Raw genomic sequence first — 23,852 nt, forward strand, 5'->3', positions numbered from 1 at the left:
CAAAAGCTTTGCTAAAGTCAAGGTATATCACATCCACTGACTTCCTCATGTCCACAGAGCTAGTTTCCTCATCATAGAAGCTAATCATGACTTGCCCTTGGTGAATTGATGTTGATTATTCCTGATCACTTCCCCTCTTCCAAGTGTTTCAAAATGGATTCCTTGAGGATCTCCTCCATGATTTTTCCAAGGACTGAGGTAAAGCTGACTGGTCTGTAGTTCTCTGGATTGTCCTTCTTCCCCTTTTTAAAGATGGGCACTACATTTGCCTTTTTCCAATTATCCAGGACCTCTTTAAGCTTCCTGACTCGCTGAGCCCAGGGCCAGGAGCCAATTAAAAACAAATTGCAAGCATACCTGACAACAAACTACCCTTCTGCCTTGAAGCCAAACAAAAATGACCCCTTCCAGGTCCATACCAGATTAACCCAATCAGGAAGTGATTTCAAGCACATTTTATGCAACTCAAACATTGTAAGGGAAAACAAGCATCATAGAGGTGAAACGGGCAGTTAATTTGAAAAACGTAATGGCTATGTCTAGACTTGCATGATTTTCCGCAAATGCTTTTAACAGAAAAGTTTTTGTGGAAAAGAGCATCTAGACTGGCACGGACCCTTTTCCGCAAAAGCACTTTTTGCGGCAAAGCGTCCGTGCCAATCTAGACGTGGTTTTGTGCAAGAAAGCCCCGATCACCATTTTCGCCATTGGGGCTTTTTTGCGCAAAACAGTTTTTAGCTGTCTACACTGGCCCTCTTGCACAAAAACATTTCCAGAAAAGGGCTTTTGCCGGAACAGGAACGTCAAAGCATTTGCGCAAGAAGCACTGATTTCAGACAGTAGAACATCAGTGCTTTTGTGCAAAATCAAGCGGCCAGTGTAGACAGCTGGCAAGTTTTTGCGTAAAAGCAGCCGCTTTTGTGGAAAAACTTGCCAGTCTAGACACAGCCAATAAGTGGTGTCCAACGTAAATTGGGCATCATACGTCTGAGGATTCCGTGTAGAGGGTTTTGTTTAGAAGGAATCCAGAACTGAAATGCAGATGCACTGTGGATTAGAGCCAGTCAGATGTCTTATGAAACACATTTTTCTTAGTTTGAGTCAAAGATTCACTGGAGATGCAGACCGGAAAGGAGCAGAGTATGTTTGTAAATGAAAAGCACTTGCTTCTTGAGAAAAGATTCCTGTGGCCGATTATATGATGCAAATGACAACAGATTTGCATCAACTGATGTTTCCTTGTGTTATTGATGGAATGAATTGCATTACCACACTCTGGAGGTCATGAAGGCCTGGATGATAGAGGAAAGATTTAGGACACAAAAACAAGCCATCCTTATCTGGCTAAATGCAAGTGGAAAAGAATGTATCTGGCCATTGATAATGCCTAAGAATCTAGGAGTAACTGGGGATCCAGAAGTATTGTCATATGAAAAACTTCTCTGACAAAGGGTGGGCACATGATCTCAATTGTAAGTGTTCATCTACAATAATAAGCTATGCTTTTCAGATATCTCTCTTGCTTATTAGCAGCACCTCTTTTATGGGTGTATGGTCCTCCAGCAAAATTGGACAATTTAGTAATATTATATGTTCAAGAGAGCAGCAAATTGCTGACAAAGAGCTGAAGTTTCCTTGGCGTTTTTAAAGGGAAGCTCCATCATATGATAAAGATCTCTATATTGTCTTGTAACCCAGAGGCACTGAGATCACTGTCAAGGGAGAGTGACGTTTGGTCTCCAGCCAGGAGCCCATTGGCTTTTAGCTCATGCAGGCAGGACACGTGGCTTTAGCCCTTAAGGTCACAGGTTCAATTCCTCCTGCTGACCACCTGGATCCATCATCCTTACAAGTGAGGACTCATGTGGGATGAATTCCTGGGAGGTATCAGAAGCTTGGGATGTGCTTCCTCAGCTGTGGGAAACATGTAACCCAGAGGCACTGAGACCACTGACAAGGGAGAGTAACGTCTGTTCTACAGCCTTAGCTGAGAGTGCACTGGTCTCAGGTTAAAGGTTCAGTCCCACCAGCCAATGACCCCTGTCAGTCAGCTTTACAGTCCAAGTCTACTGAAGAAATGTCCAACTGGAAAATCAGAATAATAGATATGATAGATATCTCATGAGTTAATTTAGTCCATCTCCCATGCTGAGGCAGCATTACGTACCCCTAGTCTTTCCCTGAGGTATGTTTGCATAGTATGGTCTCAAACTAGCATATCCTGTTGAGCAGATTGGGATGAACCCTTTCATTTATTTATCCATGATAAACTCAATCAAGATCTACAACTCATTTCGTTTTGGCTGTCAAACAGCTATCAGATCATAATTTCCATGGACTATCAGTTTTTGAAATTATATATATATATATATACTGTATATATATATAAAGCATCCAGTAATTGTTTTGCTGTAAAAGGCTCAAGGGGGAGTTTCCCTAAGTACTCATGGCAGCTGGCTGGTTATGTTTCCAAGATTAGAGTTGCCAAGGCAAATAAATGAAAGGGAATACATGTACCATAAGGACCACAACATAGCCCATGTCAATGGGAAGTTGATAGGATTCCTGAGAACACAAAATGGCCCTTAGAGACTGTTGTAAACTGTTTCCCTCTAGCCTTCCTTTTTGTTTGTAGAGGGAGATCACAAACTCTTGAAACACCTGAGAAGTGGTTTGTGGACCTGGATACATCCAGGGAGTAAGAGCTTCTTTCCTTGAACCATAGATGTTCACTTGCAGAGACCATTTCAGAGCAAAACCAGCAGAAACCTTGGAGCAAAACAATTCTCTGCCAGTCTGCAGAGGAGGATGTTTCTCTTTGAGTTTTATGTTTCAATTGTTATACTCAATTTCACATTCTCTCCCCCTACAGAGGTGAACAGGCTGCTTCAGTGATTTAAACATTTATAACTCCAGAACTACCTAATCCAGATGAACTATTTGAGCCTTTTTTGGGGGGGGAGTGCTTTGTTTGAGTCCAGGTAAATAGATAAGACAAGTCATTACTGAAATCATTATGGCCTGGATCATTACCCAGAATACCATCTGCTGGTATTTTATCAAGCCTCCTTCTACTAAAGTGCCATTAAATTGCTTCTGATGTTCACTTACGGGCAGAAGATAAATCAGCCCACTTGACAGATAAATAGGAAGCCAAGTAACTATTTTTAATTGTCTCTACTACTATCCAATGTTACTCATGATCTATTTAATCTCTGATAGGACTTTAATTAAATATATCCTAAATCTGATTGTCTTGTCAACAAGGGGAGTAAATAGGCTTCAACATTTGATGAGCTTTTGGGTTGGCTATGGTCTGATTTTTACATTGACAGCAAATTAATAGCACGATTATATGTAAAATGTATGTGTAACCCTTCTGCCAAGTAGTGCTGGCAGCAGCCAGGGCCGGGTTCAATATCTAGGGGTTCCTTTTCATCCATCTCACACAGAACTGGCTCATGCCCCCACACAGTAGCCTGGGAAGTTCATACACCCCAAGGCGCCTCTGGGAGGCAATGCTTCCCCACTTGCAAGCAGAGAGTCTGAGAGTAGAAAAGAAACTTTTAATGAAAGAGGGAGAGAAGTAACATGGCATTAGCTTGGGAAAATACCACAAACTGAGTTAATGACCAAACCACGAGTAAACGTCCCAGCTCAAGCAGATTGAGCAATGTCCTGTGTCTCTCAAGCACTCAAGTCCAGCAATCTAAGTGTCTCATTCACATGACCAAAAAACTTTCTCCATACCTCACTCACAGTTGCTGCCCTTAATCAGGACAGATCAGAGCTCAAGGGTGATTTTCAGAGCTCACCTCTCGCAGGCGGAAGGATAGGAGACATATAACCCACTCCATTGGCCACTCGCCTCTGCTCCTGCGAGGTGCTCCCACCAGCCGCCCTGCTGGCCATCTGCTTCTGCCAGCCACCCCACTGGACACCTGCCGCTGCTCTTACCGGCTGCCAGCTGGCTTTCTCCTGCCGGCCACCCTGCTGGCCGCCCACCAGCCACTCTCGCTAGCCACTTGCTCCTGCCAGCCGCCTGCTCCCATGATGACTCTGACTCCGGGCCAAACCTAGTGATTTCAGTTCTTTGTCAGTTTCTCAGTGATTTCACCTCTTGGCCCACCACCGAGGCTGGCCAAAAGATTCCAGCTCCCACTGGAGTAATATTTCAAAATAACAAAGAGACTTCTTTAGGTCTATCCTTAAAACAGAGGGTGGGGTAAAGAGACAAGTTGAACCAGTCTTACAGCTCACACCTGGAGAGCATGTAGCCTGCTGGTACAAGCTCCTTCCCCCCAATCCAGTCCACTTGAGTCTGGAAGAGGAAGGCGTGTTCATCCGAGACTCTTTGCAATGACAGTGTCCCTCCTGCAAGCACTTGTATCACAGCTTACAACTCCTATATCTAGGGTCAACATGGCCTGTGACCCCACAACAGCAAAATTAGTTACAATGCATACAATTCCATTCTAACAATTGACCATCAATCAGGCCTATAGCAGTGACTGAACTGGTTTTACATAACCACACCCTGGATTCCTTTCCCAGCTCAGCATGAGCTGTATTTACAACAACTGAGGGTATGTCTACACTACAGCACTAATTCGAACTAACTTAATTCAAACAAAGCTAATTCGAATTAGTGCATCTAGGCCTAAAAACTAGTTCAAATTAGCATTTTGCTAATTCAAAATAGCATGTCCACATTGAGTGGACCCTGAACCGAAGTTAAGGCTGGCCAGAAGCAGTGCCAGCAGGGCATCAGGTTAGGACTTAGAGTGTGGAGCTGCCGCATCAGGCTAGCCGAGGGCTGTGCTTAAAGGGACCCGACCCCCACCCTGGACAGACAAGTCTCAGGGTTCCCCACTTGCTTGTCTGCCTCGATGAGGGACAGCAAAGCAGTCCTGTCTTGGAGTGCCCTGAATGCCCTCACTCTGCACATCACAGCACTCGGTCATCAGCCCGGCTGTACTTGCCGCAGGCTGCCATCCGGGGGGGGGGGGGGGGGGTCAATTGGGGTGCTGTCAGGATCCAGGAGGCCCTGCAGGAGAGCTTCCACCCCGAGGAGCCCGCAGAGCCACCCCAGTCCTCCCCACTGGGGGCTTGTGCCCCATTCCTCCCTCACCTCCTTCCACTTACCCCTCCCTAGCCCCCATTCCTGATGTATAAAATAAAGGACACGTGTTCAAAAATAGAAACTCTCTTTATTTAACAAAACTGGGGGGAGGGGGATTAACCTCTGGGGAGACTGGGAAAAGGAGGTGGGAGAGGGGAAGAGAGTGGGGAGGGGGAAACCTGGGAGGAGGGAGCTGGAAGGGGGAAGCCAGGGGAAGAAGGAGGAGGGGAAGTATAAAACTATGGTACGCCATATCTTCAGTACTGTGTACAGAAGTGCTCTCCTTGCCTCAAAAAAGATATTTTGGCCTTGGAAAGGGTTCAGAAAAGGGCAATTAAAATGATCAGGGGTTTGGAACAGGTCCCATATGAAGAGAGGCTAAAGAGACTGGGACTTTTCAGCTTAGAAAAGAGGAGACTGAGGGGGGATATGATAGAGGTCTATAAAAGCATGAGTGGTGTGGAGAGGGTGAATAAAGAAAAATTCTTCATTAGTTCCCATAATAGAAGGACTAGAGGACACCAGATGAAATGAATGGACAGCAGGTTTAAAACTAATAAGCGAAAGTTCTTCTTCACACAGCATATAGTCAACCTGTGGAACTCCTTGCCACAGGAGGCTGTGAAGGCTAGAACTATAACAGAGTTTAAAGAGAAGTTAGATAAATTCATGCAGGTTGGGTCCATGGAGTGCTGTTAGCCAGGGGGTAGGAATGGTGTCTCTGGCCTCTGTTTGTGGAAGGCTGGAGATGGATGGCACGAGACAAATAGCTTGGTCATTGTCTTTGGTCCATCCCCTCCGGGGTACCTGGTGCTGGCCACTGTCGGCAGACAGGCTACTGGGCTAGATGGACCTTTGGTCTGACCCAGTATGGCTGTTCTTATGTTCTAAGTTCAGGGCTCAGGGTTGGGGGTCTCACTGGACCAACTTGATTTTCATGCAAACCTGCTCCTGGGTTCGCATGTGGCCTTTGGTGGCCAGGCTGGCATCTATCCTGCCCTAGACAGCCTCATTCCTGTGCCTAGTACGGAGGTCGTGAACGTTGGAGGCCTCCCCCCAAACCTGGATGAGGTCCGGGCAAGCTCCTGTGAGCCGCCATCCTGGTTCCGGGAAGAGGCGGAGGGGCTGGGTGGCAGCGGGTGGCTGGCTCATGCCATGCCATGTGCAGGGTCTGCTGGCTGGGTGCTGACAGGCTTGCAACTGGCACAAGCACTGTAGCCAGTCAGTGCCCCTTTAAGGGCTCCAGGGACGGGAGGGGGGCAGAAAAGTTTCTCTGGTTTGGCCCAGGCTAGGGAAGGGCTAGCCTCCAACTAGTTTGAATTAAGTGGCTACACAGCCCTTAATTCAAACTACTTAATTCGAACTAGGCATTAGTCCTCATAGAATGAGGTTTACCTAGTTCGAAATAAGCGCTCCGCTAGTTCGATTTAAATTCGAACTAGCGGTTTGTATGTGTAGTCCCTATTAAAGTTAATTCGAACTAACAGATGTTAGTTCGAATTAACTTTGTAGTGTAGACATACCCTGAATGAGCTTAACCACACCCAGGACTTCTCTCCCCTTTCAGCTGGCTGCATTGGAAGCTGTGGTTCAGACCCTGCTTCCATCTGCATGCTGTCATGGAGTGTATCTGCACCAGGCCTGAGCAAAATACGGTCTAGTGTAGACCAGCTTGCTAAGCCACTGGATCCAGCCCATGGACACTGCAGGGCCCCTCAGGCAGTCTCCCTGCTTGCTTTGCCCCACCCGCATGCTGCTCAGAAATGAATGCAGTTCTTTAAAAACTCTGAGTCCAGAGGAGAGGAGGGAAGCTTTAGGAGCTGCTCCCACCCTCAGCACAATCCCATCAGCTGTTTTCTGACCAGAAACTGGTCAGTGGGAGCTGCCTGAGGCGGCCACAAAGTATAAGGGGCTCCAGAGCACATGACTGCAGCCTCTGCAGGGGTGGGGCAGGCAGGGAGGCTGAGTCAAGAACCACTATTGGCTGGTAAGTCTCCTGGGAGAGCCTACTTCTGGCACCCCAGTTCCTCCCTTTCCCAGCCCTCTGCCCCCCTCCACTCCACATACCCAAATCCTCTGCCCCCCTCCTAGACCAATACCCCCTCCCAGATCTGCCACCCCAATCCTCTGCCCCAGATCATAGCGCCCTCCTGCCCTAGATCACAACCCAATGCCCTGCACCCCCTCCTGTACCTCCATTCCCCACCCTAGGTCACAATCCAATCCCCTCCATCCCAGTCCAGTGCCCCAAATCATAATTACCTCCTTCACCCAACCTCCCTCCCTTACCCGAAGTTTCCGCCTACACCCAACCTCCATCCCAGACCCCACATCTTCTCCATTAATATGGAATGGTGTGGCCCAAATTCTTGGAGTGGTCCCCTCCCATCAAAAATTATTGCCCACCTCTGGTCTACACTGCCCTGTAGGGCAAAATAAGAAACACAATTTGAGCTACGCAAATTGCATATCTTATTTTGAAATAGCTCATTTTGTAATTTGGCGCAGTCTATACAGCGCCAAATTTCAAAATAAAGTGCTATTCCAAAAGGTCCCTTACTCCTCATGGAATGAGGTTTACAGGGACGTCAGAATAGTGAGCCCAAAATAACAGGCTTGCTGTGAAGACCCGGGATACTCTGGTATCCTGAAATAGCGTTGCAGTCAGGGGCGGATATAGGGCAGGGCGAGCGGGGCAGCCGCCCCGGGCCTCGCACTTCAAGAAGCCCCGCGCACGCACCGTGGCAAAGAGGGCCCCGTGAAATTGTGCTGCCCTAGGCCCCGCAAAATGGTCATCTGCCCCTGGTTGCAGTGTACACATACCCATAGGGAAAAGGGTGGAGGGCTAATTTGTTATAGCATAAGAAGGGTGGCTCATGAGGGAGGTGGCTGAGAGAACTCTGAAATTAAGTTAAGCAGCTGTGGCAACTTTATTGCTAACAAGAAGTTATTCACACATTGCCTGGAGGCCTGTTGTATTAATTTATGTGTGTGTGTGTGTGTGTGTGTGTGTGTGTGTGTGTGTGTGTGTGTGTATTATGAATGTAGTGAGCACCTAATGCTGCAAAACACATTTGGGAAGATCCATTTTAAATGTGTTACTATAGCACTTGCAGGCAGGGGAATGAAAGAAAGTTCAATACAATAAATGCATTTTTATTTACAATCTTTGTATTTCATATTTTAGTAATGTTAAAAAATGTATAGCATACCCTGAGGAAAACTCTACTAGAGTCTCAATCATAGGTCCAACAGGATCATACTACTCAGTTTTCTCTTATAAATCTGGCAGCCTGAAACAGAGAGGTTCATGAGTCACCCTAGAACGCAACCATCAGTGGCTCCTTCAGGGCACCATATAAATTTACCAACAAGTCCATCGTGTCATTAGTGTTGCTTAAGGATTTATGGGCTGAAACACATTTTAAATGTGGTTAACCTAATTGCAGTGGCTACAGCAGAACTTTACAGTGAACACATTCATCATCCTCTTTTCAGACAGTTATAACATTTTGCAAAATTTTCCCTTTTTTCCCTGAAAACTTTTAGACTTGGACTCCTCCCAAAGTTGCTTTTTTTATTTAAAAAAAAATGTGGTGGAAAATTTGGAGAAATTATGTTCAGCTCTTCCAGACTTAGGTGGAAACAGAAAAACATTTCCTATTTTAAAAAATCAAAACCTATTCATGCTCTACACTTTTTAAAAAAGTGGTGGGTTCAGCAAGAATCGCTTAAATTTGAGGCTTAAATGTATATGTACATATTTGTTAATGAGGAATAGTGCTTTTTTTAAGTTTGAGGGAAAATAATTAAGGGGCCTGAAAACTCATTTCCAAGCATGCTCAGTGAGCAGATGTCTACATCAGAAAACTGACCTTACTGGTGTTCTCAGCAGGAAGACCAAGAAATGAATGGACTAAGGAGAATGGCATGTTTTCTTAGCCCTGGGAGTTTGCCTTCCAAAATAAGACTGAGGCTTACTGGAGGACTGTGTTGCTAGCAGCCTGGATGTAGGGGCAGACAACCCAAGCTGGGGTATGGGGGCACCAGGTTATGAGTGCTGTGTTTGCTGCTAGTGTCAAAAGATAAAATAGACTGTCTATAGAAAAATGTTTCAGGCATCCTGTACACGGATTTCTTTTCCACCAACCTCCTAGCATGTTCTGGATGTGAAATGGCCTACACGTCCAGTAAAAAACAAGGCATTCAAATGTTTAACAAATAGAGGGGGAGCACAAAAGATGCTCCTCCCATGGAGTGCCATTTGGTCTAGGGCCAGCCCTTATCACAATTGTACATGTTGTCTCTTTTTCTCTAGATGATTGTCAAGGCTGTTCCCCACTCTAGCACTCTGAGGGTGTGTCTAGACTACATGGCTCCGTAGATGGAGCCATGTAGATTAGACTGATCAGCAGAGGGAAATGAAGTCGCAATTTAAATAATCGCGGCTTCATTTAAATTTAAATGGCTGCCGCGCTGAGCCGACAAACAGCTGATCAGCTGTTTTGTCGGCTCAGTGCACTAGTCTGGATGCTCCCGCGCTGACCTGAAAGCCCTTTATCGACCTCCCCGTTATGCCTTGTAGGATGAAGTTTACCGGGGAGGTCGATAAAGGGCTTTCATGTCGGCAGGGGAACATCCAGACTACCCCGATCTGCTGACAAACAGCTGATCAGCAGAGCGGGGCAGCCATTTAAATTTAAATGAAGCCGCGATTATTTAAATCGCGGCTTCATTTCCCTTTGCCAAACAAACAAATCTACATGGCTCCGTCGATGGAGCCATGTAGTCTAGACGTACCCTGAGTGCAGAGGGTGGGGACCCGCAAAGACTTTAAATATACCTTCCCACTACAGGCACTGGTTACAAAAACTTTCCCCAGAATCACAATACATAGATTTTGTTGGGTTGCTGCCACCATCAAGTGATTTTTATCCCTAAAACCGGGGGTGAACACTTGAACCCTCCCCAGGGTTTCCCAAAGTCTTCTATCACAAGAGATCTTGAAAAAAGAAAAGAGACAAAAACAAACTGCAGTTTCTAGTAGCTGACCTCAGTTTGAGGCATGCAGACATACACAGACAGACCGACCTCCTGTACCTTCCAGGACACAAGAATCAAATCATCCCCTTAAAAAAATTGATTTTTCTTACAAAACAAAAGATATACTTTGTAAAGCATACTTTATTGTTAGATGTTACAGAGCAATTAAGGAAAACAAATTTAAAAACACAGAGAAAATTTCTGGGAACAATGCTTAGATGATAGTAAATGGGGAGGGGAGGCATAGATTCACACAGAGCAGTTCAAACCAAACCACAAAATAAAGAAAATTATTCTGATTGTGACTAGATTCACTTTTTACCCCTTTCTTCACTTGCAATCTTCTCTTTGTTCAGTCCACTTCCATACCCCGAATTCCTTGGAGGCATGGTACTCCTGCCTGGGTTTGAGTGTTTCTGTGTCTCTCACCTCCTGGTTTGATTCTCCCACACAAAGGGTACGTCTACACTAGCCCCTTAGGTCGAACTAGGGTGGCTAATGTAGGCATTCGAACTTGCAAATGAAGCCCGGGATTTAAATATCCCGGGCTTCATTTGCATGTTCCCAGGCAGGCGCCATTTTTAAATCCCCTTAGTTCGAACTGACTGCCCGCGGCTACACGCGGCAGTCAGAAGTTAATCTGAACTAAATCCTTAGTTCGGATTAACTGTTACTCCTCCTGCAATGAGGTGTAACAGTTAAGGCTGGGTTTAACAGCAATGCCACACTGTACCCTCATGTGCCTTTGGACTCAGTGGGCTGGATTAAACAGCACTTTAAGGGTACGTCTAGACTACATGCCTCTGGTGACAGAGGCATGTAGATTAGACTACCCGGCATAGGAAAATGAAGCATAGGAAAATGAAGCATCTAAATGCGGCAGAGAAACACAATTCCTAGATAAACCCCTTAGTTCGAATTAACTGTTCGATGAGGTTTAACAGTTAATTCAGACTAACGGGTTTATCTCGGAATCGTGCTTCTCTGCTGCGTGTAGATGTGGGCAGTTACTTCGGCTAGTCAGTTTCCAAAATGGCGACTGGCTGGGAATATGCTAATCAAGCGCGGTATATTTAAATCCCACGCTTCATTAGCAATTTCGGTCACCCTCATTAGCCTCCCTAGTTCGAACTAGGGGGCTAGTGTAGACGTACCCTAACAGTTACAATATTAAATCTAAATTGAAACTGATTACAAATGTTAGGGGTAGCTAACCATTGTACGGGTTAATTGCAGAAGAACTTTGTACGTGCAAGTTTAGGGATAGTGAGGCCTGCATTCTTCCCCCCTTTCCCTTTTCCCTATATCTGATGAGCCAGAAACAAGTCTTTGGGAACATACGCCATTTAAGATAAGCATTGTTGCCAGTATATCAAGAACAAGTATAAGATAAGGGTAAAGGACAAGAACGCATAAACAATTCTATTTACCCTAACATACTGATCACGTAAACAAGGCCAAAGAACAAGTAGAACTAGATCAGAACCAGATCGATAACTAACCCCTGAGCCCTACATCAGCATGTAATGAGTAACCCCTGGAAATTTCCAAACTGCAAAATAAGGCAAGAGAACTGTACTTAAGGCTGCACCAAAGCACAGCAATTTGGACGTCACCGATGAGCTTTGGGTACCGGCACCTCGGAAACTGAGACAACTTCCCACTTCGTCTGCAGCTGACTCGGGATCCCCAGCTAGCAGGAAGGGATGTAAGATATTCTTTGTTATGTTGCCCTTCAAGTTAAGGGGTGCAGCTGTTAGCTGTCAGGAAATAAACTACTTGGCTGTGTCTACATTGGCACCCCTTTCCGGAAAAGGGATGCTAAAGAGACCAGTCGGAATTGCAAATTCCGTGGGGGATTTAAATATCCCCCGCGGCATTTGCATTTATATGGCTGCCGCTTTTTTCCGGCTCGGGGTTTTGCCGGAGAAAAGTGCCAGTCTAGATGCGAAAGTAGGAATAAGGGATCTTCTGGAAAGTAGGAATAAGGGATCTTCCGGGCTTATTTTCCGGAAAATCGCGTCTAGACTGGCGCTTTTCTCCAGCAAAACCCCGAGCCGGAAAAAAGCGGCAGCCATGTAAATGTAAATGCCGCGGGGGATATTTAAATCCCCCGCGGAATTTGCAATTCCGACTGGTCTCATTAGCATCCCTTTTCCGGAAAGGGGTGCCAATGTAGACACAGCCCTTGTGTTTGACAGATACCTGTGTAGTGTCCTTAGTACTTTAAGAACCCACTGTCGGACCTGAGACTTACTCTTGCCGACAACAACCATATAACAGTTTACATAGGGCAGAGTCAGGAGGCTATGCTTAGAGAGACGTAGTTGTGGGGGAGGGAGAGAGAGAGAGAGAGACCTCACTACTCCGTGGAGCTTGCACTGATCAGGGTTCCCAGATGGTAATGGAAGCCAGAGGTCCAGAGGGCAGGAGACAAGCAGAGCAGAGCCCCCAGCATGATCAGACAGGAGATGAAGTCTCAGTGGAACTGATGCAGTTTAAATCCAGATATCAGAACAGTTTTTCTTGAGCAAGGGTAGGAGTTTTTATAGGAATAGGACAATAGTTCGAAGAGAACACTGGATTTGTTTATGGGTTAACAGAGGCAAGACAATAGAGATTGATCATACCTGGTTATGGGTGATGTTCCTTCAACGAGCTCCCAATGCAACTAGGCAGTTTCAGTATTTTGGGTGTCAATAGGATCCATTACTAGAATTGGTCTGATAATGACTAATTTGGGTGTGAGCAGGCATGGGTTCATTAGCATCTGGAGCAGAGATTTCCCATCAGGCAGTGCTTCTCTGCTTTCCGTATCCCATAGTTCAGGGTGGTTCCTGCTTTGGAAGAGCTGGTCTCCATTCTGTATGCTAATGGAGATGTCTCTCTGTGCTATCTTCCATGCAGATGAGGCTGGGGTGTTTCCTTAATTCTATCACCCATGTCTGAAGCAGTTTAGCTGTATCTTCCCCGGCCTTTTCATTGCTTTGTCTTTGATTCTAGCAGAGGTCTGGGGGAGCGGGATGTTTTTCCATGAGTGTCACTCCCTGGCTCCCCAAGAGCACAGGGCTGGTAGGTAACAGTGTGGTCAGCACTCTTCTATGGATTGCAAGGACAATTTCAGTCTTCAGAGCTAAAATCTGTTCATTATGGTAACTTCTCATTAGGACCATTTAAATTGTTTCTCTTATGTCTTACTGAGGAATCACATAAGACTCTTTTTCTTCCTTATGGTTTTCCTGCATCTCAGCTCCTCTGCTGTAACCCAGTGTGGGCAAAATACTTCTACCAGTCTTTATTTAAGGCCACACTTCACACACATTTGAATGCCAATGTTGTTTTCAGATATCAACAGGCCAAAACCACATCTCCACTTGCCATGCTGGAGATCAACTTTCTGGCACTATTGTAAAATAAAGTGGACACTGTGTCCTTTGTATTCTGTATTTTACTTTATGTAAACATATTTGAAAATGTAGGAAACCATTCAAAATATTTAGAATACATTTAAATTTGGAATCTATTATTAGAGCTAGGAAATGGAGGCTGTGAACAAAATTCCTCATGCTGTAGGCATGCTCTTATTCACACTTCACTATCTAAATATCTCATAGCTTAAATGCAGTTTCAGAAAAAGAATGAATAAAGGTACATACCCTGCTGGTGCCTGAACCCATGCTTCCACATGGATAGTTAGGAGCTGCAGAAGTTGCCATCTTTTACATAAGACATAAATGGAGGTCCTGACCACTTAGAACAGTTAAAGATCCCATTGCATTTTCTGCAAGGTATCTAGAGACCTGGGTAGATTCCAATGTTGTCCCCCCCCCCCCCCGCCTCCCTCCTCCTCCCCCCCAAAAAAAGCCCTGAAGAGCAAAGAAGGCTGCTTCAGTGCTAAATCTGTAGAAGATTACCTTGAGAATTCCATGAAATTGGTGTGGTAAATTACTCCCTTCTTATTATTATTCCCTTTTGTGCTGCAGTGTGGACTTGCTTGGTTTTGCTACAGGAAACATCAAAGGTAAATTAAGATTTAAAAAAATAAGGGTCTCAAGAGTGTGCATTCACTAGAAAAGTAAATTAGATGTTGCCCAGGATCAGGAAAGCTTAAACCAGAGCAAAATAGTAAGTAGTAGAGTCTCAAGTGGCCTCTCATTTTGGTGCCTCAATTTCTGATTGCCCAATGCTAGAGACCGTGAGCAAAGTCTAGGCCACATTGAAGACTATGACAAATATTCTATGGATGTCAGTGGAGCCAGGATTTCACAGTTGGGGCCTGCTTTTTTCCTTATATACTGTACACCTAGAAATTCCCAATGAAGTCAATAGTAGGGTTGCCAGATGGTTTCAACAAAAATACCGGACACACTTGACATTACATCACAATCTACATTACATCTTATTTAGAAAATAGCGGACATTTATATTTTCTCAGTTTGTTTCCCGAACAGAAAGCTCAAATACTGGACTGTCCAGTTCAAAACTGGACACCTGGCAACCCTAGTCAATAGCTACTATGGCTGGTCAGCACTTCTGAGAACCAGGCCCATATCTCTACAACTGTGCACCCACAAGGTGAAGAGCCCAAAATTAGAAGTCACTTTTTCAAATGTAGGCCTCAAACCTCTCTGTATCTCAGTTTCCCCATCTGTTAAGTAGGAAAAATTATTAATGAATTCACAATCCACCTGTGTAGTAGGTGAATATGTTTGTAAAGAAGGTTGAGATGAAATCCTCAGATGAAAAGGACTGGAGAGAGCCTAAATGATTGTTATTAATTTGAAAAGATTTTGAGACTGCTGAGCCTTTTACAAGGGAGGAAATACCTACATGTCATTTGCAGTGTTCAGAATGAAGTCACTGACTCGGTTGTCTCCTTCTTGAAAGTGACTTTTCCAGATTTTGTAGTTTTATATTTAGTAGGGGAACTGAGTCTAAAAGCAGATGAAAGTAGAAAGACAGTTTCAGCGGTGAAGTCAGAAACCTTTCTCTACCACAAATAATTGGATGTCTCATTCCCTTTGACTTATGTCGTCTGAGTCCTGCATTGGATTTTTGGCATGTCTCTCTTTTTTTTAATTAATTGCATTTAATTAACCTCTTGGGCAGCCTCCCAAAACATTCTTAAAAAGGTGGTTAATATACATTAGACCCTTCTATGAAGAAGAATAGCTCCTGCACTTGCACTAGATAGGATAACAATTACATGAGTTATCAGGCCTTGAGACTTAAATAGCAAGATCAGCTCAGGAAAAAATAGTATCTGACATAGGATAGTTGTGGATAATTGTCCAAGCTGCTCATGGCCATTTTTCACCATTTGCTGAAGCATTGGTTTGTATCGGCATAGGAAGATAACCATACAAAATAGATCACTGACCAGTTCTCGTGCAAACCAATTCTTATAATCCATTGATCATTGATGGAAAAGCCCTGTCCTATCAACTCTTCTAGCTCATCTCCCTGAGGGCCAATGCAGGATTACTCCCTGCAGCATATTCTCTTGGGGTTTTTTCTAGTCCAGTGTTAAGTGATGGGACTTTCATTACTTCCTTGAGTGTTTAGTTTAGTCTCAATTATAGTTATGTCCCCTTAGATTAAGTTCTTAAAAACAACTCCCAAAATAGAAAAAAATGGCAGTCAAAAAGGTTCTATTTCACCATTACCAACCTTCTGAGCAGTGTGAGCTTCCTTGGTATTAATTTAAAAACACTCAACTCTCCCCTCCCCCCCACATAGTTATCTAGGTTATTATCCAATCTCCTACTTTGCATTACCGTCCAGTTTCCCAGCCTTTTGCTGTAAGCTTTAGACTACATTACCTGTTGCTATTAAAAATCCTCTTGTGGAGGTAGAGGAGTGATGGGGTAAATACACAAAATACAATATAGCTTTTAACAGCCCAGACATAGGATCCATGTCCAGGATTTTGATTTGTTCCTTCATAAAGACAGGAGTCAGTTACTAATGTCAGATGCAGCTTTGGGTTTTGGAGACTTCTAAATGAAGGAATTGGATCTAGCATTTTTGTTTGGAACCATTTTTTTTAAAGTGGATGAAAAAAGATAAAGCTAGCTGACATGGCATATTATCAGAGAAGGAAAGTGTAATTGTGTTAGGAATATTGTACAGCAAATGCACTTCAAGGGCTAGTTCCACAAAGAGGTTTAAGTGCCTAATTGCCTCTTCAGGCCCCTAATTCCAAAATTTAGATCCACAGAATCCCTGCTCAGCTGCCATCTAACCTTGCAGTCACTTAAAGTCCCTTGGAGTGTGTTTCTACAGGTAAAATACCTATGGCATTTACATATTCTGCCTTTGGCATGTGCACAGCTGCCCAGGTCTGGATGCTATGGAGTTTGTCAGCATTTAAACCCTGGCAGAATCCTCAAGCTAGACATTCTTCCAATTGTCTCACTGCAGGGCCCAAAACAGAGGATTGTACCAAATGTCCCAGGGATTAGAGTACTTATCGGGGGTTCACACCTCACTTGCTGTGGAGTACTGACATGAACCAGGGTTTCCCACCACCTAAGTGAGTCCCTGACCAGTTGGCTCTGTAATATTCTGGGGCTGAAGTTCTCTCAATCACAGTTGAAGCTGTTACGCATTGCATGACATACTTAAACAGTTGTTGGGCCAGTGAGAGAGGGGTGTGAATGCTTCTAGCTCAGTGATTAGGGCACTCTCCTGGGACACCCAGCAGGCCCTGCTGCAATCAATATTTAAGCATTTTAGACAAAGCAGCGTAATTTACACAGTATGTCGGCATAGCTGCTGGGAAGTATAATTTTCAGCTTTGGTGGACAGACCTATGCTAGCACTGACTGTGCTCTTTGCTAGCTTATGTGGTTTCTTGCTCAGCTTGCTGGATTTTGTGAATCTCATTCACAAACTCTGCCCATGCATCATCATCTAGGCATCTGGAGCACCTAACTCAGCTTAGGTTGTAGATTCCACTAGGTGGCAGGGAATGGAAGCATTGGGCACAGCAATGCTGAGTTAAAGCATTGTTAGTTTGTTAAACTGCTGGTCAGAGCCTGCATGTAACTGCAGCTGGGTGTGTCCCTATGTGTGTGAATGCTGGAGGAAATGTAGGAGTGGGAGGGGGGTTGAAGTTTTTCTCAGCAGCATAGTGTGAGAGGGAGCTGAGGCTAGTGGGTGAGAAGGCTCGGTGGTATGGGGAATATGTCACAAAGCACCCTTCTGCTTTTTTGTTGGTAACATCTACATTTGTGTTATAAAGAATTTATCACTTGTACTAACCTGGGCAAAGACAGTCTTTATTAGCAAAACAGAATTGAACCAGTGTGTATCTGTTTGGGAGACCTCAAGAAAATGCAGACTTCAGAAGAAAGTAATGGTGTTAGTGATCCTAGATGGAACTGAGTTAGAATAGGTCTTCACATGGCAGATCAGCTTTTATTGCAGTTTAGCAGCTTGTCACTGAATGTATGCACCCTTCTATAGTTTTAATTCAAACTGCTAATTCATGGTACAGAGTTGCCAGGCTTTCACTGCTGTTTTAACCTGAGTTAACTCTCTCACTGCATTAAGAACACCTTTGTTTTGTTTATTTTTTTCTATAAAGTCATACTGTTAGCATTAAACTAATACACTCAGCTTAATGCTAGGAGGTTGCACCTGTCACATCAACTGAAAAACTGAGGCTCTGATGACTTGTAGTCACTAGAGAACCCTTTTAATCTATTCACATGAGTAGAAGTCCTACTAAATTCTTATTGATAGTTCCACCCTGCCTCCCAAAATTCCACCTGCATTTTCAGTTGGACATACTATACCTCTTTGTCCTATCCTGAGCCATTGTGTAGTGTTGATGTGGGTTGCTAAACACCTGACACGTTCTACAGCATTTTAGTGCTGGGTGAGCTCCAGAAATTGCTATCCTTGAATCTGTTCTCCATTCATAGGCTTTTACATGCAGTATTGAGATTCATACATGGCAGTGCCAGAATTTGATGTAATTCTATTACATGTGCTTATCTGGGAGTTCATTTCAATGTCTTCGGCAGCAAATCCAATGATATTTGTGTGGAAATACTCCTGTTTCCATGGGAACTAATAGGCCCCAATTCCTGCTCCCTGCTTTTGAGAAAGAGGTCATATTATACAAGGCAGGACATTTAAAGTTAAGGCAAGGTTTTATCAGAATGGTTTTAAAAGAGCAAACATTTCTTTGTTTTTCACCTTTAATTTTTTACTATAAATTAACTGACATGTCCAAACAGTTATTTCAACACCCAAAAGTGTCAAAACGTAACTGTGATGGGACGTACATACCCCACACTGATGAGGAAGGTGCCAGAAAGGCCCTGGAGGCAGGATTAGCCCCACCCTTCCCACCAGGTATAGTAGGAAGGAAACTGAAGTTGAAGGGAACAGGAGCAGGTTTACTCTAAGCAGCAGGCTGTAGGAGTGAATCCTGAAGTTGTGAGGACACTCCCAGCCAGAAGACTTGCACCTTGACCCTGTGGAGAGTGCAGCGAATACCAAAGTAAGCCAGATGGACTTAAAAGCCCAGCCAGGTCGATTTCTTAAAACTCACAATGTCGGTGCTATATTGTTGGCAGCACTCTGAACTTTCTATCTCCCTTTTTGGGGTGCCCCAGGAAGTGGGGATACCCTCAAATGAGTTTGGGGTTTGTGAATTTCCTTTCAGTTTCCACCATTTGGAGAAACTTTAGAAGGCCCACAGAGTTCTGGCCCCCCTGCTTAAATGGAGGCCTGTGCTGAAGCCATTCAGTGCAAATAACTAAACATGGTCAGGTTCTTTCACCCTCTGGGAGAAGACCTGCAGTGGACAAGTCAATAATTTTGGGGAAGAATGGTTTATGAAATGTGAAATTAATCAAAACTGAAAACAGTTTCAGTTTCATAAACTGGCATTTTCTGACGAGAAAAATGTGTTGTTGAAAAATTCCCAAAACAGCTTCCAATGTCAAGCACTATTTAGATAAGAGAGCAGAGCAAGTACAAATGTCATAGTCCTGATCCAAAAGTGGGTAAACAATGCATTGGAAAAGCAGTTCAAATTTGGTAGAAAATCAAACCGTACTGGAAGATCTGGAGTTACACACTGGCCCAAGACCCATTGTTTGTCTTCTGAGGTTTTGTATTTGTAAGGAATATACATTTTTCAGTGTATCCCTTTCTCTACTTTTACTACATTTTTAAATAGCTCTTAAGCAAACTGGTTTCTTGAGTGTTCTTTTGGGGGGGAGAGAGGGAAGAGAAGGGGGACAGGAAATGGCACTCTTAAATCCTACATTGCTTTGACCTCCCCCCAAGAATTCCAAAACCCTTTCTATGCTATAGGACAGATTTTCAAAAGAGCCCTGCTCCCATTTAGATACCTTATTAAGTAACCAGATTTCCACAGAGCTCAACCCCATAAGTTTAGGGTTTTTGATTAAATAGGACCAAGATCCCACCACTCCTGCTTTTGGTTTTACTTGAAGAGATTTTGCAAAATCACAACCTCATATCGCTGTACGAAATGGAGATTAAGGCAAAAATAACAAACACTGGTCACATCCAAACTTTCAGAATTGTGATAAAAGGGACCCCAGACAAACTGAGATGCAACTTCAGCAGGGCAAATAACTGATTGTGCTATAGTTGGAAAAACTTGGGTCAAACCAAAACCAAACATCTTTGGGGGTTTTGGCAGATTTAAAAAGCTGGAAAAATTTCATTGGGCCAGACAAAGTGAGTGAGCCTGACTCCAGATCCTGGTGGATAGGGCATTCACCCAGGAGGGGAGACACTTGGATGTCACACAAAATACACAATATGGAATAGCTTTAAAAGGAGAGGTTGAGAGCAGAGCCTAACCCAGACTAGCCGCTAGCCTGGGGGTTAAGGCAAGCACCTCTCAAGAAGTGAAAACCTGTATTCAAGTCCCTGCATCAGAGTGGGGATTTGAACCTGAGTCATCTCCCTTCCAGGTAAGTACCTAACTATGGGGTACAAAAAGGAGCATTGCTTCTTGCTTGACTTTGTAGATGGCACCTAACTATCCCTTGTAAGTCTAGCACCTAACTATTTCACTGACATTTCAGAACTGACTTTCTTTTTTTGTTTCAATCAGAACAAATCACTGAAATTTACCCAAATTTGCAAAATGTTTTGGTGGATAGAAATCTGCATTTTGGGTGGAAAAAAAGTTTCAGCCAAAAAATTTCACCTGGGTCTGATACAACAACAACAATAATACTACAGAAAGCTAGGCCTAGACTCAGCTCCTTGCTCAGCCACAGACTCAGTGTGACCTTGGGTAAATCCCTTATTCTTTCTGGGTGCTCCTATGCTGAGCTGGAGGTGTAAATTCCAGCTTGAGGAGACATAAGCAAGCTAGGTCAGATCCAGAGCTGGATTAAAAAATTGGGGGCCCTGTGTACTATAGCAACTGGATTCCCCCCTCACACTGGGGTTGGGAACCCCTGCGGAGGGTAATGTCCTGCTTCTGGAGGGTGGGAGGATCCAGGGGGTGGTGGTGGAGAACAAGTCCACCTACATTAATGCTGCAGCCACTCCTGTCCAGCAGGACTATGCCAGCTCCCCTTACTGGCTCTCACTACAGTATGCAGGCAGAGCACTCCACATACAATGCCCCATCCTGCCCACTTTCTGCCTCTGGGATGGAGTTTTGGGTGTGTGTTTTGTTTCTCTGACCCCACTTCTTCTTTCAGCAGCTGCCTCATCCACCTACCCAGCCACCCACCCTGGAAGTCCTGTGCAAGTGCAGTGTTGGTGCATGGACATCTAGCTTTTCTTTGACTGTGCTCTAATGCCCACTTAGCAAAGGATCTGGTCCTTTCATGCTTCATCTATTCCCAGCTTTCTCTTCGTTATTTCCAGAGCTGCAGCTCAGAGCATACTGGGATCTCCTCAAACATGCTAAGTCTTTGCTTCTCCTGGGAGGTTATTATTTCATAAACGCCCCTCTTGTGGTGCCTTGCCTTGTGGTTAGATTTTACCAAGGGGAGGGTGTGATGCTCTAATTTATTTAACATCAAGAATTTGCTGCTAATAGCCAGAATCCAATCTGCCTTCATCTTCTGATGGGTTTAATAAGTAAAGGAGAGCAATGTGTATTACTTTGAACATATGACTCATTCCCAAGTCCCAATGCTTTAAGGTTAGGTTTTATTGCATTGTGCTGTTTGCCACAAAGGAACAGCATACTCTACATTGTCAGATTTACACTCAGGCTGGGGAGGAATTATTGGTTGCTAGATGTTATTAGTGAGTGGACTGACTATTATTGTTTTTTAGAGGCTGGCAGAAAGGCTCAGAAATAATGGGGATTTGTGCAGCAAAATCTCAACAATGCTGCTAATCAAAAGGTGACCAGAAAAATCCTAATAGGACAAGACTGAAACAGTCTGCTCTGCAAGCTAGAGGGGAAAAAATAAAACCACACACACACACACACACACACACACACACACACACACACACACACACACACACACACACACACACACACACACACACACACACACACACACACACACACACACACACACACACACACACACACTCCATAGCTGTATGAAGAAGAAAAGAGTATAAGGACAAAGTGCTAAATTCAAATTTGCCTCTTCGTTACTCTAATTCGAAGCCAGTGTAACTCTCTTGACTTCACTGGAGCTACTCTGATTTGAATCTGCATGAGCTCAGAATCAAACTCCTGAGTCTGTCAGCATCTGATAGCACAGTCTCTGCCATCAGGATCAAAATGACCATTTTAAATATAAGCTTCAGGGGGTAGCTGAGTTAGTCTGTACAGGATAGACTTAAAAACAACAAATGGTCTGGTACCACTTTATAGACTAACAAATCATGTAGATGGTATCATGAGCTTTCGTGGGCACAGCCCACTTCTTCAGATGACCATTTAGTCTATAAAGTGCTACCAGGCCATTTGTTGTTTTTTAAGTTTATCATTTTAGAAATAGTTGCCCATCATCTCTGGTAGCCTTACTATTCAGTAACTATGGGTTGGATTGTGGGCAGCCCCACAGAGGCATAAGGAGAAGTGAGCATTCTTCTGGATACTGAGGGATAAACTGGTGCTGTGCACCCACTATTTGTACCTGACCAAGTGAGTGGGGAGTAGCCAGAGCTTTGGCTCCTCTCCTGTCCCCACAGCATTATCTGGTGTTGCTGAGAAAGCAGGAAATGTAGTATTTTGCTGTGAGGAAGGAGTACACTGCAAGGAGGCAATTTCATAGTTCCTTCTCTTGAGTGCTTCTGGTACAGCATGACTATGTACTACACTTCACACAAGGCAGATTGTATAAACACAGACTTGCCTGTTGAGAAAGTTGAGAAGAACAGGAACTTCAAATCTCAAATTAAAAGATATGAAGGAGAAGTTTCATGGCACACCTCTCCCCAGTATACTGCCATTGTGTGCTGTAAACTTCTGATCTGGCCTACTTTCCACTGTGACCCATCAATGGGACTTAAAACGACAGCCTTGGAAAGAACTCTAACCGGTTAGAAGTGCTGGAACTCTGCAACAAAGGTCCTCACAAATGTCACTCCCATACTTCAGCTATCTTCAAACTCATATATTCAAGGCACTTGATCCCAGGCCCAGCCTTCAGGGTGACTGCGTGTGGGACGCTTCAGAGAATGCCTGTCTCTCTAATGAGGATTATTGACAGCTGTGAACATCGGAACAATGGAATGGACAATAGCAAGGGTGGAACTCTTAGGATTGAAGATAGGGCTTCTCTAGTAACAGGCAAATACAGCTGTGGAAGTCCCTACTAAGAGAATGGAATAGGGGCCTTCATGTAGGCATAATTAATCAAAATGGTTTTGCTGCAACATGTGGCAATAAGTATCATAAATAATAAGATGCTTATTCTAGGAGATACTTTCTAAAGCCAAAAAGTGAGCTTTTCCAGAGATCTTCAGATAGCTGGAGATGAGTGTGATAAGAGACAGATTAAATTACTGAATATTACCCTTCCTCAAAATGGGAATAACTAGGCACAGAGTAGAGAGTCTCCTCCCGCCCCCCACCTCAGAGTTAAACAGTGAATTAGTGGCAGAGATGGGAACTGAAGTCAGGACTCCTAGTTCCAGAACCACTAGAGAAAGAGCTGCCTCTTTAAGTAATTATTAGAGTTGATTATTTCAACTAATTGGAGCAGATGGCTATGCAATATAATACCCACCTTTTCTCTCTCTCCCTAGTACTTACCTCCAAGCCTTTCTGAATGCTCAAGGCTGGACATACTGTTTCTAGGCTGGAGTCAAGTCCTTCAAGCTCTGAATAGCCAGCTGTGTGTTTGATTATTGGAGCTGCTCTCAGCCAGCTTACCGGCTCTTTAGCCTGGAGAGCCAAATCACTCTGGGACAAAGTAATTGTTCTCTATGCATGGCTTGCTACTAATTGTGGAACAGAAGAGGCCTGGAGCACCTGGTGTCTCTTCCCAGTATGCTCTTCAATAGAAAATATTATAAACATTGTGATACACAAACAAATAGGATGCATTAGCTATGTGCCAGTTTCTTAACCCTTGAGAGCCCACCTGTTTCTCACAATAAATATGTTACAGTGGATTAGAACATACATAGACATGTTCAAGCTTCCCTTTGTGGACTACTAGTGCTCATGTTTATACAAAGCTGCACAATAATTAAT

At 44.1% G+C, this 23,852-nt stretch overlaps 1 protein-coding gene and 1 long non-coding RNA gene across 8 annotated transcripts in view; one reads left to right on the plus strand and one right to left on the minus strand.

Annotated features, from left to right (window-relative positions):
• Nucleotides 1–23,852, minus strand: part of LOC112544630 (uncharacterized) — a 60,184-nt gene that overhangs the window by 25,565 nt on the left and 10,767 nt on the right. The gene's annotated exons all lie outside the window — the stretch shown is intronic.
• Nucleotides 19,997–23,852, plus strand: part of LOC142829096 (uncharacterized) — a 128,748-nt gene continuing 124,892 nt past the window's right edge. For all 7 annotated transcript variants that reach the window (XR_012903359.1, XR_012903358.1, XR_012903353.1 and 4 more), the window contains exon 1: nucleotides 19,997–20,133. The gene's annotated coding sequence lies outside the window, so the exon portion shown is untranslated. The remainder of the gene's footprint in view (nucleotides 20,134–23,852) is intronic.

Source organism: Pelodiscus sinensis, chromosome 4, assembly GCF_049634645.1.
Source record: "Pelodiscus sinensis isolate JC-2024 chromosome 4, ASM4963464v1, whole genome shotgun sequence".
Taxonomy (NCBI): domain Eukaryota; kingdom Metazoa; phylum Chordata; order Testudines; family Trionychidae; genus Pelodiscus; species Pelodiscus sinensis.